Source organism: Diuraphis noxia, unplaced genomic scaffold, assembly GCF_037042655.1.
Source record: "Diuraphis noxia isolate RWA-SAM2 unplaced genomic scaffold, SU_Dnox_SAM2 contig0004, whole genome shotgun sequence".
NCBI lineage: Eukaryota > Metazoa > Arthropoda > Insecta > Hemiptera > Aphididae > Diuraphis > Diuraphis noxia.
In genome coordinates this window covers 28428176-28445379 of record NW_028301714.1, presented here as the reverse complement: position 1 = coordinate 28445379, position 17204 = coordinate 28428176, and positions in this window count along the sequence as shown.

Below are 17204 nucleotides of genomic sequence, written 5' to 3'. Positions count from 1 at the left end.
ATCGGCAATACATAGCGACCATTAAAGTATATTATAGTTTCATAAATTAAAACCCAAATGAGACCACCCATCACTTCCAATGATACCTTGATTTTTTAAAAGAGTTTCATTATAAATAACTTCAACGTAATTTTTTGAACAAAACTTTTGCTTGGAATTGCTTGCCCAATGTATTTTTCCAAAAGCCTTTTTAAAGTTTTATTTCTTAATTTAGTAAATGTAATATCATCTTTAATTAATGTGTAGCATAAATCCGCATTAAAAATTGACATGTTTTCGAAGACACTGACTCATAGTTAATACAATTCTGAGCGAGTTTAATTTTACTATCTTTATTTTCTTTATGTCTTGTATTTATATGCTGAGTTCTTAACGAATGTTGCAAACAAGATAAAGATTTTCAACAACCCACACTATGTAACACATGGTTATATTTTGAAAGTTTTATTAGAAAATTACGAAAGGACTGAACAACTCTTGCTTTTTGGTTTATGGGGTTTTGGCATCATATTTAAAAATAAAAATGTAATGGACACAAATTCACTTAATCGTATACGAACGAACGAAATCAATTGTATACAATAAGTATATTATGTATACATAAAGTAGTGTATACTGTATTAGAGGTACCTATTACTAGAAATTATACACCATATGTAATTACAAATTGTAATCTCGCGGTTTAGAACTTTATCAGTTTCTCTTATTTATCATAATGCTGTATACTATTAGAAATTTATAGAACAACATTTCTAAAATATAACACCTATAATAATTTTTATACAAATACCCGCAGTATACCTAACCTGTATAAATGTATAAGTATGAAAATGAGAAATATTTAAAAATATGTTAGTATTCACATAAAAATATGTATAGATGTGTAAAATAAAAGTTTCATTTTATTCAGGGTGTTATGAATTATTTAAACAATATATTATATCAAGGCTTTTAACATCCTGATAACATTCTGAATAATTAATTAATTAATTAATTTAAAACGGTCAATGGAGTCGTGTTCGTAGTCTAAAATACAATATAAGTAAGTATAATACCTATCTGTGTTGCGTAGGTACCTACTATAGGTAGGTCGTAGCCTCGTAGGCAGGTACTTATGTATCTCACAAATGTATTAAAAATAACCTACAGAATAATATTAGGTTTCGTGCATAGAGTTAATTTAGATTATTTTTACACGACATAATTTACGCAGAATATACCAAGTGCTTATACAGCGTTAAATATTGGATATAATAAACTTTATTATAACGTCCTGCCACGACAGGGGCGGTGGTCGGTGGTCCCAAGGGGACGTCAGCTAACTGACGGTTTAATACTGAACTATATACAAGTATACAATACGACTGTATTTGAAAAAAATGTGTATAATTTTAATCAATTAAACATTTTTAACAGGCCTCTCTCAAATATTTAGTACACATTAATTATTAGTGTTTCTGTACTGAACTGCAATCGTCAATTATTATACAGATAATAATTATTAAAAATAAGGTGGAAAAGTGGGTTAGTGGATATACCGCTATGTTGTCGATTATGTCATTGTAATTAGAGTGTTATAATATAATAATATGTGTTATATTTGAATTCAATGATTATTTATTGGATACGAAAAATGATTCTGAACGGAGACTGTGTATCATTCTATCATACCTAGCTAAAACCTACATGTATAAATAATCAAATTTAATAATTAAAAACTACTGAATATTAAATATCGTAAAAAAATTAAAATCAAACTAAAAATTAGGTTGGTTTTTTTGTTTTTCAATAATTCTATAAACAGTATAAACTTTAATTTCAACTTCTAGTTGGTTCATTATACATATACTTTCTTCATATATATTATGAGAGACATCTGTTGGGTTAGGTTAGGTTATCTGTAGGATAGGTCAGGTATCTGTAGCGTTTTTCTTTTAAAACTGATATAATATCTTTTACAATTTCAAAAGCACATGAAATATCTTGATTTTTAATTGCAGAATTTTACATGCATGATATATTTAAAATATTCTTCATTCAAATGGACTCTTTCGTAAGGATTGTCATCATCTCTATATATGCAGTCTTCAAAACGTAATATTTTGCCTTCCTAAAAATACAACTGTTTTTAATATAGATTTAAGACGTTCTCAAATTTCTTTTATGACTTTCATTCTTTGTGAATCTAAAATATTCACTACAACAGTTTCAGGATTTAAATGAGTTTTTTGAAAATCAATAGCAAACTGAATACAGTTTTTGTATGGTACAAATTGTTGTTTTATTTTTCTAAATAACCATCTTTACCAATTAATTTTACAAAATTCTTTAACGATTCAGTAACAAGCATTTTCAGTTACTTAGTATTTATTCTACCGCGCTTTGGTGACGTCTTGGCAATTTGAAAATAAAAATAAATGTTAATACGTTTAAAAGGATACCGTTAAACATCATTTACGTACCTACTTAATACTTTTGACAACCCACCAATTGCAGTTTCGCAAATTGAATCTACAATAATGATTAATTATTTACTGTATATATATATATGTTTTTGGCCTTTACTAAACACATAGGTAAGTACTAAGTGGTAACTATGATAAACGTCTATATTATAGTATCGACAGTACCTACCGTGTATTAGTACTACTTTTAATTCTTCTCGAATATTTTTATAACATTCACAAAATAGTATTTAAATAGATAAACGCTTTACTAAGTTGTTAGGTTATAGGTTAAATACCTCATTCCGTGGTGTTAAATTTCCATACCGATGGACATTTACTAAAAAAAAATTATGTTTTTTTATTTAATATACTTTAGAGAACGTTTTATTAACGTTTATTTTATTTATTTATTTTTTTATAGTTGGTATATCGATAAAGATCTATGTGTAGTGTGTGGACCACATATTATTATAGACTATATATAATTTATAATATATACACATATACTCTACATCCATAATTTATACATATGTATATACTGTACCTATAATATTTTCCTCAGGTCAAATACTCGAATATACAATTTTATGTCTGCAATAGGCACCTAACCTTAGATTGCTCAAAAATGAATTATTGGCAGCAGGATAAATTTTTTGAATGCCTTTATACGTATAGACATTTACATATTTTTTTTTTTACACTTTTATAGAAAAGAAATTCATGTATGTCCCCGAAATGCAGGGTCATCTCTCTGTTTTTCACCCATATAGGTAATATGTATGCAATAAATATTATATATTAAATTTGATCCTCCTCTCAATAAGTGGATAGACGTATACCACCACTTCAATAATAAATACTTCTTCAAGTACGTTTTTATCCTCATTCATATTATTATATCAACAATTTCAGCACTAGAATACAATTATTCAAGAACTGCTTAGAGTTTTCAAATTGTGTACCACTCCACCCCATTTCTTTTAATCTACAAATGTTTTAAAATGTCTTTTTAAATAAAATTCAAACAAATAACAATTACACTTACGGTGGGTGCGGGGGAGTTAAAATTATTTAACATGTCAAAATCTCGTCTAAAATAGGTACACCCTACTATTTCCAAGAAATCACACATAAGTACACATGTTAATATATTAATATTCACTCTACAAACAATGACTATACGTCTGAATAAATGACAATGAGATCATTCAACTATCATTTATATATTATTACCTATTTAATATTTAAATATAACTTTAATTGCATAATATATCTTTTATTAATAATAATTGTATGGAAAAATTTGTAATAATATAGGTATATAGTAGTATATTTTAAAAGCTATACTTTAAAATTAACTGTAGATTATAACAAGTTAAAAGTGACAAATGAAACTTAGATAATCGTTCAAATGGATATAAGTGCCACTTTTCTATATCATCTTTTTCGTCCCTCGAGTCAGATAATCGAGGGGAGGGGTGCAGATTCCAGCTCAGAGGCCTATTTGTTTTTTAATCCCGTGCGCTACTTGGAGTTTTTTTAAAATATTTTTTGTTCTCCGATGGGAGTTGAGAGGAGAATGTTTACCCCAATGCCCAGAGGGTCCTTAATCCAGACTTGATTTTTCTTTACCTATATTTGTCGTCCTGTATATAGGTATAAAATGTTATAATAATGTATTATAAATCGTACATACCTATGTTTTATGTATATTAAATTTGTCTAAAACGTTGCGACGGTATAGATAAAAATATAAAATTGAAAATATATTTTACAAGTCTGGGCGGGCGCTGGGCTGTAAAACTTGTTATAATAATAATATGGTAGCGTGTTTTAACGATCCTTCGTTTAATGTGCCGCAACGACTTCGGTTATCATATTATAGTATTAAAATATTATTACTTATTCTATACTATTCACTACTTAGGTATTAATTATCATGGTATGCGATGCATAGGTGCACATCGTGCACAACAGTAATTATATAACGCGTATATCGATACGAATTATCGCGTCCGACGCAGTATTTATTCATTTTTTTAAAACCGATCTCACCATCCATCATACGTTCTCGTTCTTATTATTTAATAACAACTTGTGTATAATATGATATTTATAATAATATATGAATATGTATAACCGTTTGGGGACAGCGCCACATTAAATAATAATATATTGTATTGATGCCTATATCTACTATATACTATCGTGTATAACATTATAGGTATTTATATAGACTAGGCAGGTATTAATATTTCAATAAACATCGATTCGAGACACTTCGTATATCATTACTAAACTAACGTTTTTATTATAATATTTAATATACTTTAAAACAGTGAAATTGCAGTGTATTATAAAAGTATAGTTATATATACCAATGCGTATACCTTTATTTAATATCCTACATATATTATTAAAGTACCTATATAAAATATTGTACACGTATATAGCATTTCAGCTATATAAAGATTATATAGGTACACGCACGTTGGTAGTCGTTGGCAGTCCAAGGTCAATACAAACGGGCGTTTATAATACACATCAATATTCAATAATAATAATAATTATTATAAACGACGTACCATTACCTATATAGATATAGGTTTATTCAGTGTGCTGTCACGTTTGAAAATTTCGTACTGGTTGGCTGTTTAAATACATATAATATACAACAATAATTATAATTATGTATAATAATATAACATTATATTATGTTATAAACCTAGGTACCTATAATATCGTTTGATCGTAGTATGACCATTGAAAGCCGTGATGTAAATTTGTATATAATACAAAATATACGTATAATATCGTGTTATATACGGTGCATAGAAATATTATTTTATTTTTTATTTTTTTATTAATTATCCCGCGGCAACTTAGGCCATTGGGAAGGGGGTTAGGGGGTTAAACTGTAGGTTTATGGAACGGTAGGTGTGTTACACGTGGGCGAGTTTTGGCAGAAGTTTTATTGGGTCACCCGTAGGTTTCTGCCATGCCCCGGAGTGGGGGATGACGGCACTTGTTCTCCGGACACCGTGACTTACCCGGAGAAAAATGTCGCCCGATGGTCGAGGATCGAACCCGGTCCGGCTGAGCCACAGCCGACGCGTTAGACCGCTCGGCCACCTCGTCACCCTATTATTTTATATAACAGTGTAAAATGTGTGTATTGTATAAAATATTTGAAAAATATTGTTATTTATTTCTTTCATTAGGTACACGTTTCCCATTGGTTATAACATTTTTTTTTTTTTTTAATTTATCAAATTTTCATTAATAAGATTCATTTTTCAATCCTGACATGGTTGAGTAATGATTTATCTAAGTTTTGTATGTAATTTCAAATTTGTGTATCTTTAAATAAAGGATTTTGGATTTTATACTGCATAAATTGTGTATAATAGATACATATTATAATATGGTAAAATACTAAATATGTTAATACAATAATACACGTATCATACAAGGTATAAAATAGTATAAATGAGAAAAAAATAAAATACCATATTTTAATATCAGGTACCTTTATAACGTATTATTATACGTAAGTAATAACACAACGCCCAAATCCTGGACTTGGTTAACCCGTTGAATAAATAGTTCACTTATAGTTTGAAATCAAATGGTATTACTGACCTAGATTCTAGAATGATGAAAAGTCATTAAATTACATTTGGTAATATACAGTGAAACCCCTATTAATGAACATAATATTATCTCAATAGTGGACACTTCAAAATTCTCCGGCAAAATGTATGTACATCATAGGAGTAATAACCTCTTATAAATAGTGAGCCCTATTAATAGAGGATGTAGACACTAAAAACTGGTACTAAAATTAAGAATTACTTCTCATAAATGGACACAATATGTGTAAATATCATTTAAAAAGCAGAAAATATTTACATAAAAAAATATGACAGGTAATTTTATTTGTTCATAAACATTAAACATTTTTATTTTTATATCCATTTTTAAATACATGCATATTTTGTATATAATAAATAATAAATTAATATGTACCAAATTCAATGTATGTATATTGTATATATGTAAATGTATAACCAATTCTTTATAGTATCTCCCTATAGTGAACATTTTTCAATTCTCCGTGGCTGTCCACTATATACTATAAGTTTCACTGTATTAAGCTAAAAATTAAAAGTATCACACCAGGTACCTAACAAATTTATCGAGTGTGTTTTGAAGAATGAGGCAATGTATGAAGATATCTTATCGGTTTTTTATATCTTTAGTGTGTATCGTATCGAATAATAATGACGATAATTAAGTGATAATAATAGGTAAGTACATTATTTCAGTAAAAAAATCCAAAGAAAAAACGCCAAATTTTTTTCATAACACATTAGAAATCTCAAAATACGAATAAACTTTACTTCTAAGCTAGTAAGCTAGTATAAAAGCTCTTTCAGTTGTTTTAGATTTTAAAACAAAATTTAGATCTTATATTAATTCTAAATATTGTAATACCTATTTGTAATGCCTAAAATTTTTATTTAAAGATAGTATCTTCTTAAAAATATTTTTAGTTTATGACCAATTGGTATATTGTTTATTTCGTAGTAATTATTATGAATCTATCTAATAGTATAATACTTCAAATATTTTAAATATATTTTATATATTTATATTTAACAATAATATAAATACCAATATATAAAACGCTAATTTTCATATAACAGTTCTATAAATAATAATAATAATTTTATATAGTATTTTAAATTAAATTACGGGTTACCAAGAAAAAAAAACTACTTTCTTTATGCTTCATTCTCAATTATCTAAATTCCCATTCAATCTTTGAAGATTTAACATATTCTAATTTCATCTAATTTATTATTATTTATTTGATATTTTTTTTTATGTAACAAGACATTTTTGCCGGAAAAATGAACCGACAACAGTGACAGTGGTGTACCTAAATCACCTATCCATAACGCCGTGTCATCATAATTTTATGAGTGAAATTATTATTACATTAAAAAAAAAAAAAAATATATATGTGTGTGTGTGTGTGTATTGTGTATGTATATAACATGACAAGTACATCTAATGAGAAAATAAAAATGACCCAATCACGGTTGTACATATAATACTCGTATTATATATAGGTACCTAACTTATAATCGTATAGTATTTAGTTCAAAGTATATTTTTCAATAATATTATCTTGAGTATTTGATTATATTGGTACTTTATATAGCCACTATTATAATATAATGTACCTATATTGGATATTGGATAACTGCGTATACCCTAATATTATCAAAATTCACGATTAGTCTATATAATTCACTGTAATAATCCTTTTCGCATTCAAAATGTTTGTTTTGTCAAACATTTTTTTTTCAATTCAAGTATGAAAATATTATATATTATATTTATATATTATTTTATTAACACAATGTGTGTAAAAATAAATTCTATTGCATTGCATTAGTTAAATCTTATTTTTTATGTATCGTGAACAACATGAGCGGATAATCGGAGAGAGAAAACAAACGGATTTCAATATAGATAAATATTTATTGTTTGATTATCGGGCTAGTCATTATTTTTCCTTGCCCCAGTATATTATGCCATTATACAGGTACACATACTGGAAGACACCACTGCATTTCAAATAGTGTGATAATTGTATTATGAAAATTACTACACACGGACGCATGAAATATTTACAGCGTACATCTCCGCGAATCACGACTGTCTAGGAGTTTGGTGACCTCGTGTGCTCAGTGGCACCGGGCTCATGTCGTGCGTGGTGGAGACACTGTATGGGGTCCTTGTGGCTTTTATTATTACATTACTATGATAACACTATTCTTATCTTATACGAGAACCTGGTGGCTCTGTTGTAGTTGTCGGTCGTCGTCGCCACAGGTAAACTCTTTATAATATCGTATATGTTGTTAGAATACGTATGTACAATAGTTAGGTTCTTGTTAAGTGTTTAACTTAACAAGCAAGGGCATATCCAGAATTTTTCATAAGGGCGGGGGAAGGGCAACAAAGTGTATTTTTAAATGTTAACCCCAATTTAAAATTTCGTTAAACATTTGTGTATTTGTTATCTATAGACTGAGCGAGCAATTCCCTCCTGCAGGTTACGCCCTTGACTATACAAGCGTCTACAGCTACTTATTATACGCGATATTATAATATATTTAATAATAATAAATACTTAAATAGGCCAAAGTATTATAGGTACACACCATCCTACTACAATAATTTATTGTATAAGTACTCGAATAAATTAAATAGTGATCTATTCGTTTTAAAACTTATATCGTATTATATCGTTATTGGGTAGGTCAACGGTTTACTGAGAAAAGGAGAAGTGTCATCATCTATTTTTAATGACAGCTATTAATATTTCGTATTATTATTAGTACTATAATCTTTATTTTAGTAGGTTGAACTAATTTTTATCAAATATACCGCATAGTACTTATAAATTAATATCGATAGACGATAATATCGATGCATGTAAGCAGTCACCAGTTATATAGGCTGGTTGTACATTTTATCAAATACCCATACAGGGATAAGAAGTAACTAACATTTTTTAAATATTATGTACGTCTTAACAGTTAGGGATAATTTTTATCTGGGAATGGTCTATAATAAATTCTCTGTGTTGGGGTTGTTGCCATGATTATGTCACAATGTTAATGCGTCAATAGATAACGGATAATTGATAGCACGACAATTGATAGTGGTCAATTTATAGCCCGTAAATTGATCACGAGCGGCTTTTGATAGTATGACAATTTGTAGCGCCCTAAAGAATTAAATAACTTAACAATTATCAAAAAAAAAATAAAAAAAATAAGCTATAATAATAAATATTGCAAGCCATAATTAAAATTATATATAAAAATTAAAATAATTAAAATTAAGCTACCTAAATAAAGTATAATATAAAAATTTGACGATATTAATGGATATTATAATACAACATTTATGTTAGAATAAAAATAAAATAAATTATTAAGTATATATTATATTAGTTTATATACTATAACATTTGTATTAAAATTATTATGCATAATATGTTATAATTATAAGTCATTTTACATGTCTGTCATAATTAAAATTTAGTTGCCTAAAAAATATTATACCTGTAGCTGGAAGTTATGTGCTATGTCTTTTAGATAGTCTTGATAATTTTCATAATCGAAACAATTTTTTTTTTGATTTTAGCACTACGATCACTATATTTTTGTAATCCAGTTTCTTAAACGTGATGCCATACACATTGTGATAAATGAAAAACACATCCATTTATAGATACATTTGGAAACTCAAATTGGACAGTATGCATTGCCCCCTTTTCAAAGACCATCATTATATTAAGTGGGTTTAGATTAGATATTAATGACTTTAAAGCTTGAAACATTAATTTATATGTATTTTCCTTTTTATCGGGTAGTAAAATATACACAGAAGGAATAACGTTCGAGTAATAAACAGCGCGAATAGTATAAAGTTGTTGAAATATTTGAGGGGCACATGAGAATGTTCAGTCACAAAACCGATTGTCACAGTTAACCATTAATTCGAGGTTTCGTTTTGTACAGAATAATAGAAGTCGATTTGTCTCAGATTTGTATCGGTCTGGCATTTCAAAATTAAAATTTTGAGGATTAATTGGTGCTTCTACATGAGATTGACGAACTTGCTGAACGGTTTTTTTTAGAGTTGGCACACATTTGATAATTGTTCAGCAACTGAAGCAGATACCTTAATAATAAAAATAATATTAATATTAATAACATTTATACTTTATAGAAATAAATAATAATATTGTATGTACCTGAAAAGCAAGTGTCCCAATGACTGAATGCGTGGAATTAGGTGTACATTTTGCATTTATTTTCATATCATTTATTGTAGTTTTAACTTCTATTTGAGTAATTTCAGAGACATGATTATGGTCAATTTTTTTTGAAATTTTAATTTTCTCATTATCGATATACAAATAATATGAACGCGGCCTCGTCATTTATTTTTAAAACGTATGTATCTCCAATTTTCCATATTTTCTTTTGTACCAACTCCATTTTTTTTCGAAATGGTACATAAAGCCTTCATCAACTAATATATTTGAACCTATTTCACTTTTTATATACTTTAAAGACATTTTAAAATTACTATTTATAATTGTTAGAAGTAGTACTGTTGTATGGTGTTGTAGTGTTGTATCGACTGACAACTGATATAGCGTATACTGTATAGTTTTAGTATAGGTACTAGTGTAGGCATTGAATAGTCTCATTATCCCATATTATTTTAGATAGTAATATTAAGTTTCCGATTACGATATACTTTATCGGTTTTATTTGTTTTTTTCGGTTCTTTCGGTTTATAATTGTTTGATTATTGAATTCTATAGGACGCTACAAATTATCATACTATCAAAAGTCGCTCGCGATCTATTTACGCGCTATAAATTGCCGCTATCTATTGTCACGCTATCAATTATCAGCTGTCTATTGACGGGACACCGTCACAACTAGTAATAATAAATTGTATTGCTGTTATCAATCAGAGCGAGTATAACGATGATTATTTTTGTCACGCTGCTAAACACGCTGTATTATAATATATAAAGGTATACTAAAAAATATGCAGCAAGTTCTAAAAAAAAAACCAAGTGCAAAATCCCACACAAAAATATATTAAGGGTTTTCGCATGTTACATCACTTTCTCGTTATTCGTTAAAAACATTTGTCAGACAAACATCTACGGTAGCTATCAGCTGTAATACAGACATAATATACCTACTAAGCATTGCTATATTTATCCGAGCATGTTAACTATATTATAATATTATGGTATCTAACTGTTCGAGTTACAATTAGACATAACGATAGTTTGATTAAATAATTAAGATATATTTCTGTGTTTTATAAGTTACAATAGTTGGTATTGCACTATTATAGGTAATGGTCAACTGTAGAAAATAATATTTACTTATTTATTTGATTATTACTTAAAATTTGTGATTACAATAATTCTGTTAATAAAACCAAACATTTTGAAAATTAATTAAAACAATATTATGAATATTATAATGACGTATCATGCAGAAATTCTCATTATACTAATCGAATGCATAAATAATTAAATTGAAGTCGTCAGCTAATTTGATATAATCATAAATAAATGTAAATAATATAATTATTACGTATTAGCTAATAAAGTCATTGATGATGCTTAAGATTCGTAAGGCTTGAAGTCATTTTGTTTCGATAAAAAGAAAAATACACCTTATTACCTACACATTTAAACATTTATAGCAGGTACCTATAATCTGTAAAATAACTGTTAAATTTTATAACTTCTGAGGAAGCGATACAAAAAGAATTTGTGCATATTTTAAAAGCTTACTGCACATATTTACAATTTACACATAACTTGGCTTATTTACAGAAGATTGTTAAGTTGTATTATTAATATGCTATAACTAGATTACGAATTTTGATGTTCGTACATATTCTTCATCGAGTGTCTGAAGCAGATTAATTAGACGTATTATTATAGAAATCATGAGAAAAGTATTTATTGCAAACAGCATTTGTAACTTGAAATGACGAACTCCTTGATTTTAGATTCACGTAACAGTTATCTTTATTTAATGTACAAATATTTTGTACTTAAAATATGAACAATTTTTTCTCTTGGATATTTTAAATCAACTAAAGTGACTTTGACACTTAAAAATACATATAACAAGGATATGGGATATTTATATATTATACATATTATGTTGAATAACTTACGGTATACTTGTATACGGTGATACAAACCGAAAAGGTCTGGATGTGTGTGATAGTAACCCGTACTTCGGACAGCTCGGCGCGGCGGTAACTACTGCTTCTTCACCTCCGGATGGGGACAGTGTTAGGAGATCACCGTCCTTTGGTCAGCTCGGTATTGGATACGGCTTCTTACTAGTGCATGGCAGTTGACGTCCTTCTCAGTGCACGGTAGTTCACGTCCTACGCGTCGCTTAGTGGTGGTCTCGGCTTCTTGACTCCGGATAGGCACAGTGGGCGGATGAATTATATCATCCGCGTATCTATAACTGGCGGGCGGTAAAGCGTTTTTGGAGACAATCTCCCAATCCGTTATAGGGTGACCGGGATAATATAAGTATTAATTGTTGATCGTTCAGAAGATTAAATGTGGTAAGAGGTTCTTAACAACCTCCCGTCTAACAATATCAATCTCCGGAACTCAAAATAAAATTACTGACGACAATGGAGTGAGCTAATACTATTCCAGTGAGACTTTCTTAAAAACGTCCTGGGTATCATGAATTGACCATCCGTGTCGCCTATAAAGATAGGGATGGTATTTGGTGAGTATATCAGAGCGTTCGTGGGGTAATTTACCAACTTCTGTTGTCTCCGATATCCAGGTGTTGGCTTTGTCATGTCCCGTTTTTCTTGGTACTATGTGGTATTTCTGTGCTGTATAAGGCTGTAATTCTGTTAGTGCCTATATGCGTGTTGATTGGTATCTTCCCCGACACGAGATACCGTCCATTTGTACCGTTCCGGTCATAGTATTGCGTGTGGTACAAATCCATGACGCGGCGCGCGCTATCTGTGACGCCAATGTAACTTGTTGTGCCGGTTGTCGTGCGTTGGTAGTGTAGTGCTTATCCACGAGTGGCGCGTCGGTGGCTAGGTGTTTTCCTTCTGTACTACTGCCAGCGCAGTGGTCGTATATACACGGACTATTGACAGAGACATTATATTCTGTGTGTTCTGTCCATAGAGTAATTACTCTATGGTTCTGTCTCGTTACACATTCTTGCAATACTTGGTTTCTATAACATATTTTTTAATATTTTGTAAATTATATTGTTGTAAGAAAATAATACAGATTTATTTTATAATATTTAGACACCTAGCAAATATTTATTGAATTATTTAAGAATAACTATCATATATTTTATGAATTGTAATTTTTCTTGAAACATTTTTTTAGTTGTCTATATTAATATTGCAGTGCATCCAATTATTTTGATACACGTATCTAATGATAACACTATTAGTCACCTCGCCATTTTGCTTTGTATCTTTTTATTAAAAAGTTTATTTATATTTCATATTGAAATATAATGTTATGTTCAATAACTATTAATTTTTTATTATTTCGAAGAGAGAATAAAAAGAATATATAAAGGATTTATTTTTAAACATGAATTTTTACTTAATTTTTTAATTTTTCAAATTTTTTTTAAGAATTATTTTGACCCTAGACATAAAAGATCATTAAAAATATATTAACAGATATTTTAATTGTATTTGGCTAGTTGCAATTTTTTTTATATCCATTTTAATTTGAACAAAAAATTTTATTTAAGTTTTTTTGCCAATCAAAAATTCAGTGTCGCGTTGTATGAGCTTCAAAAGAACAACATCAGCTGTTCTTTTTTTATTTCAGAAGACAAAGAACACCAATTATAAAATATATTCTGATTGAAAATCGACTCATTTTTATAAATTTATCTTAAGATGGTACAATTATTTAAAATTACAATTAGGTACAAATATTTAATGTTTTTTTATATCATAATATAGTATAATTCGAAGTAACGGAAAAAAAGTATTTCCTAATAAAACATAGTTATTACACTTATTTATAGACGTAATCAAAACAATGATATTTTTAAGCATATTAAATCTAATAGATTTATAATTCAGTTATTTATACTTAAATGTAAATTGTACCCCTACATATTATATCGTTGATTGCTCTTAAGAGCTCAGTGGTGATGGTTTAGATATAAAATATAGTGAGAAATCTGTTTTGCTCGCTCTGTATAAATTCCTGCTCTCTGAAACCATAAAAAAATCGTAAGTAGGTATATAGTATATTTTATCTCTTCAATAGCTAGTACTCAAATCATTTAATATTATGATTTATGAGCATAAAAACTATTACAAAAAAGTACTAAAATGTCTAATTGTTTTTAGTTTTATTTATTCCTGACCAATTTTTAACTATACAATTATAATCACTTTTTGATAATTTTTTTTTTTAAATTGAACTGTTGTATTGCAAAGTTGGCTCCTCTGGAGAATTCCGATGAGTTTTAATAGAAAAATTCAGCATGCCATGTTTTTACGGTATTTGAAACAATTTTTTTATGCCGATTCTATATTTTGTTAGGTACTGTAATACTATAATTATAGCGGTAGGTGTGTGCAAACGGACAAACGGTACATACATATACAATATGCGATAGCTTTATTATACATTATGAATCAATTTGTTGATCGGCTAAATAATAGTATTATTGCATAAACTTTTGAAGTTGAAGGTCAATAATTAGATGTTAACGTTTGTATGTTTTCCTTGAATGGCTAGATACTATACAAATAGTACAGAACGTAATGGTCCAATAGTAGATAATATATCAGTCGTGTAAATTTTTTTAATTTTTGCGTTTACGTTACCGTTTTAATTTATTTTATTATTTTTTGACTAACCTAAAAGAGGCTAGTATTTGAAATTCTAACACCCGATTCCCACCCCTTCCCTCACCATAGTGTGTGTACGCCGCTGATATTTAGCGTATATTATAGTATAAGTATAAACAACAAAATGTATAATTGTGTAAATCATACAGATGTACATTTTCAACAAATTATAGATACGATGTAAATGAGGGCATATATATAATGAAAGCAATAATTATTAAACTTTAAAGCAAGCCTTGATTGTAAATTATAAATTTATGATGTACTGAAGATGAGTTGTAGAAAGTATAAAAGTCATAAAAGAAACGATCACGACGCGTAACGTTGCGTAACATAATTTATGAAAAGTCTCGTGATAAGTCATACCAACTTATATCATGTATATTATTAGTATACATAATAATAAAGAAAAATCAACTCTTAAATCAGTGGAACTCTTACTCGACCATGGAAACTTTCACAAAAACAGTAATGGAATACACATTCCAGAGTCAGAAAAATACAAGGAATACAACTGGCATAGCATTATAGCAAAGGTAATAATATAACATATAGGAAAATTGATAAGCAGATGAAAATACATATCTTTAATTTAGATTCCTGGACATAGCAATATTGAAGGGAACAAAAAAGGAGACGAAGAAGCCAATAAAGCAGCAAAATCCACAGATACCCCAAAACTAAACATAATAACATACGCAAATTTAAAAAACTAAATCCAATAACCTATCCAAATTAAATGGTAAGACCACTGGCTGAGATGATGAAACCAAATTCCGTTACTCCAGCTCAACAAAATAAAAAGATACAATATTTGAACAGCCAGATCCCTATCTCAACAAAAGATAAAAAATATTATTTAATCGTATCTGAATAAGTCACATGAGGATGTGCTCAATCTGCGGTGTTAAATTAACAGCTATAAGTATATTATAACTGAATGTCACGAATATAACATGCAAAAAACTCAACACCCCAGCCAACTTAGACGTAGCTTTAGGTTCGAACCCAGAAGAATCCGACAATATGATCTGCAACTTAAAAAAAACTAACCTGCTCAACTACATTCAAATAATAGATAAGTAATCGTAAAACAACTACTTACTGTAGAACTGAAAATAATATTTATTTTTTTAATTTTCTAACTATGTATACCTAATAAATCATTAAAAAAAAAAAAATGTAACTATATAATGGCCTTTACCATTTAAAAGAGCAATAAAACAAAATAAAATAAAAACAATCTGGAAAAATTAAATTGTGTAATATAATATATGAATTGGTTAAAATTTTATTAAATATAGATATATTACATTTAATATTACATCTATAAAAAAAAATAATTGTCGTAGGTTAAAAAAAAAATCCCTGTATGAGCCCACTTTAAAATAAAAATAGGGGTGTGAAAAATAGTTTACATCACTCTCTGAGACCTACTTAATTTCACAACAAATTTCATGAAAATCGGTCCAGCCGTTTTGAAGGAAAGATTTTTATATATTAGGTATATTATACATATATAATTTACTCGTTAAAATACCTTCAAATCTATAGTATCAAATTTCATTTTTCAGCGTATATTTTAATTTTTAAATCAAAAGGAGAATATTATTTTAAATTATTTCTATACGTATAAGTCTATCTGCTTGTATTTACAATTATAATTAAAGGTTATTTATAAATAAATTAAAGTTATTTTTTTAAATTTAGATCAAAAGTCCAAAAAGTGGTAGAATCTAAAAATAGATAAATAAAACTCTCATCATTTCTCTAGCTTAAAGTAAAGCTAAACATGGGCATCTCTGTAAAAAATATTCTATATACAATTTTAATTTATCAGTTTAAAAAAAAAATTAATTCAAAAGTTTTTTTCCCAAATAATTTAATGGTAGACGTACTAGGTAGGTATTTATAATAAGTAAAGAAAATAGAGTTTAGGTAAAAGTTTTTAAGAAAAAATTGGAAATAATTCGTGATACAGATTATTAGGAATTATTGTAGTACATTAACTATAAGATCTTTGAGAGTTATTATTACTATTTTATATCAAATAGTCTCGAATACACAATAGCATAATGAACATTGATCGATTCGATACAAATTGAATGTGACATATTTATAATTATACAGACATTAATCAATCATATATGCATATTATTTATGTTAATAAATGCCAAATTTCTGAATACGTCTCTGAACCTGGATCCTACCTGTATGCATACAAAAAAA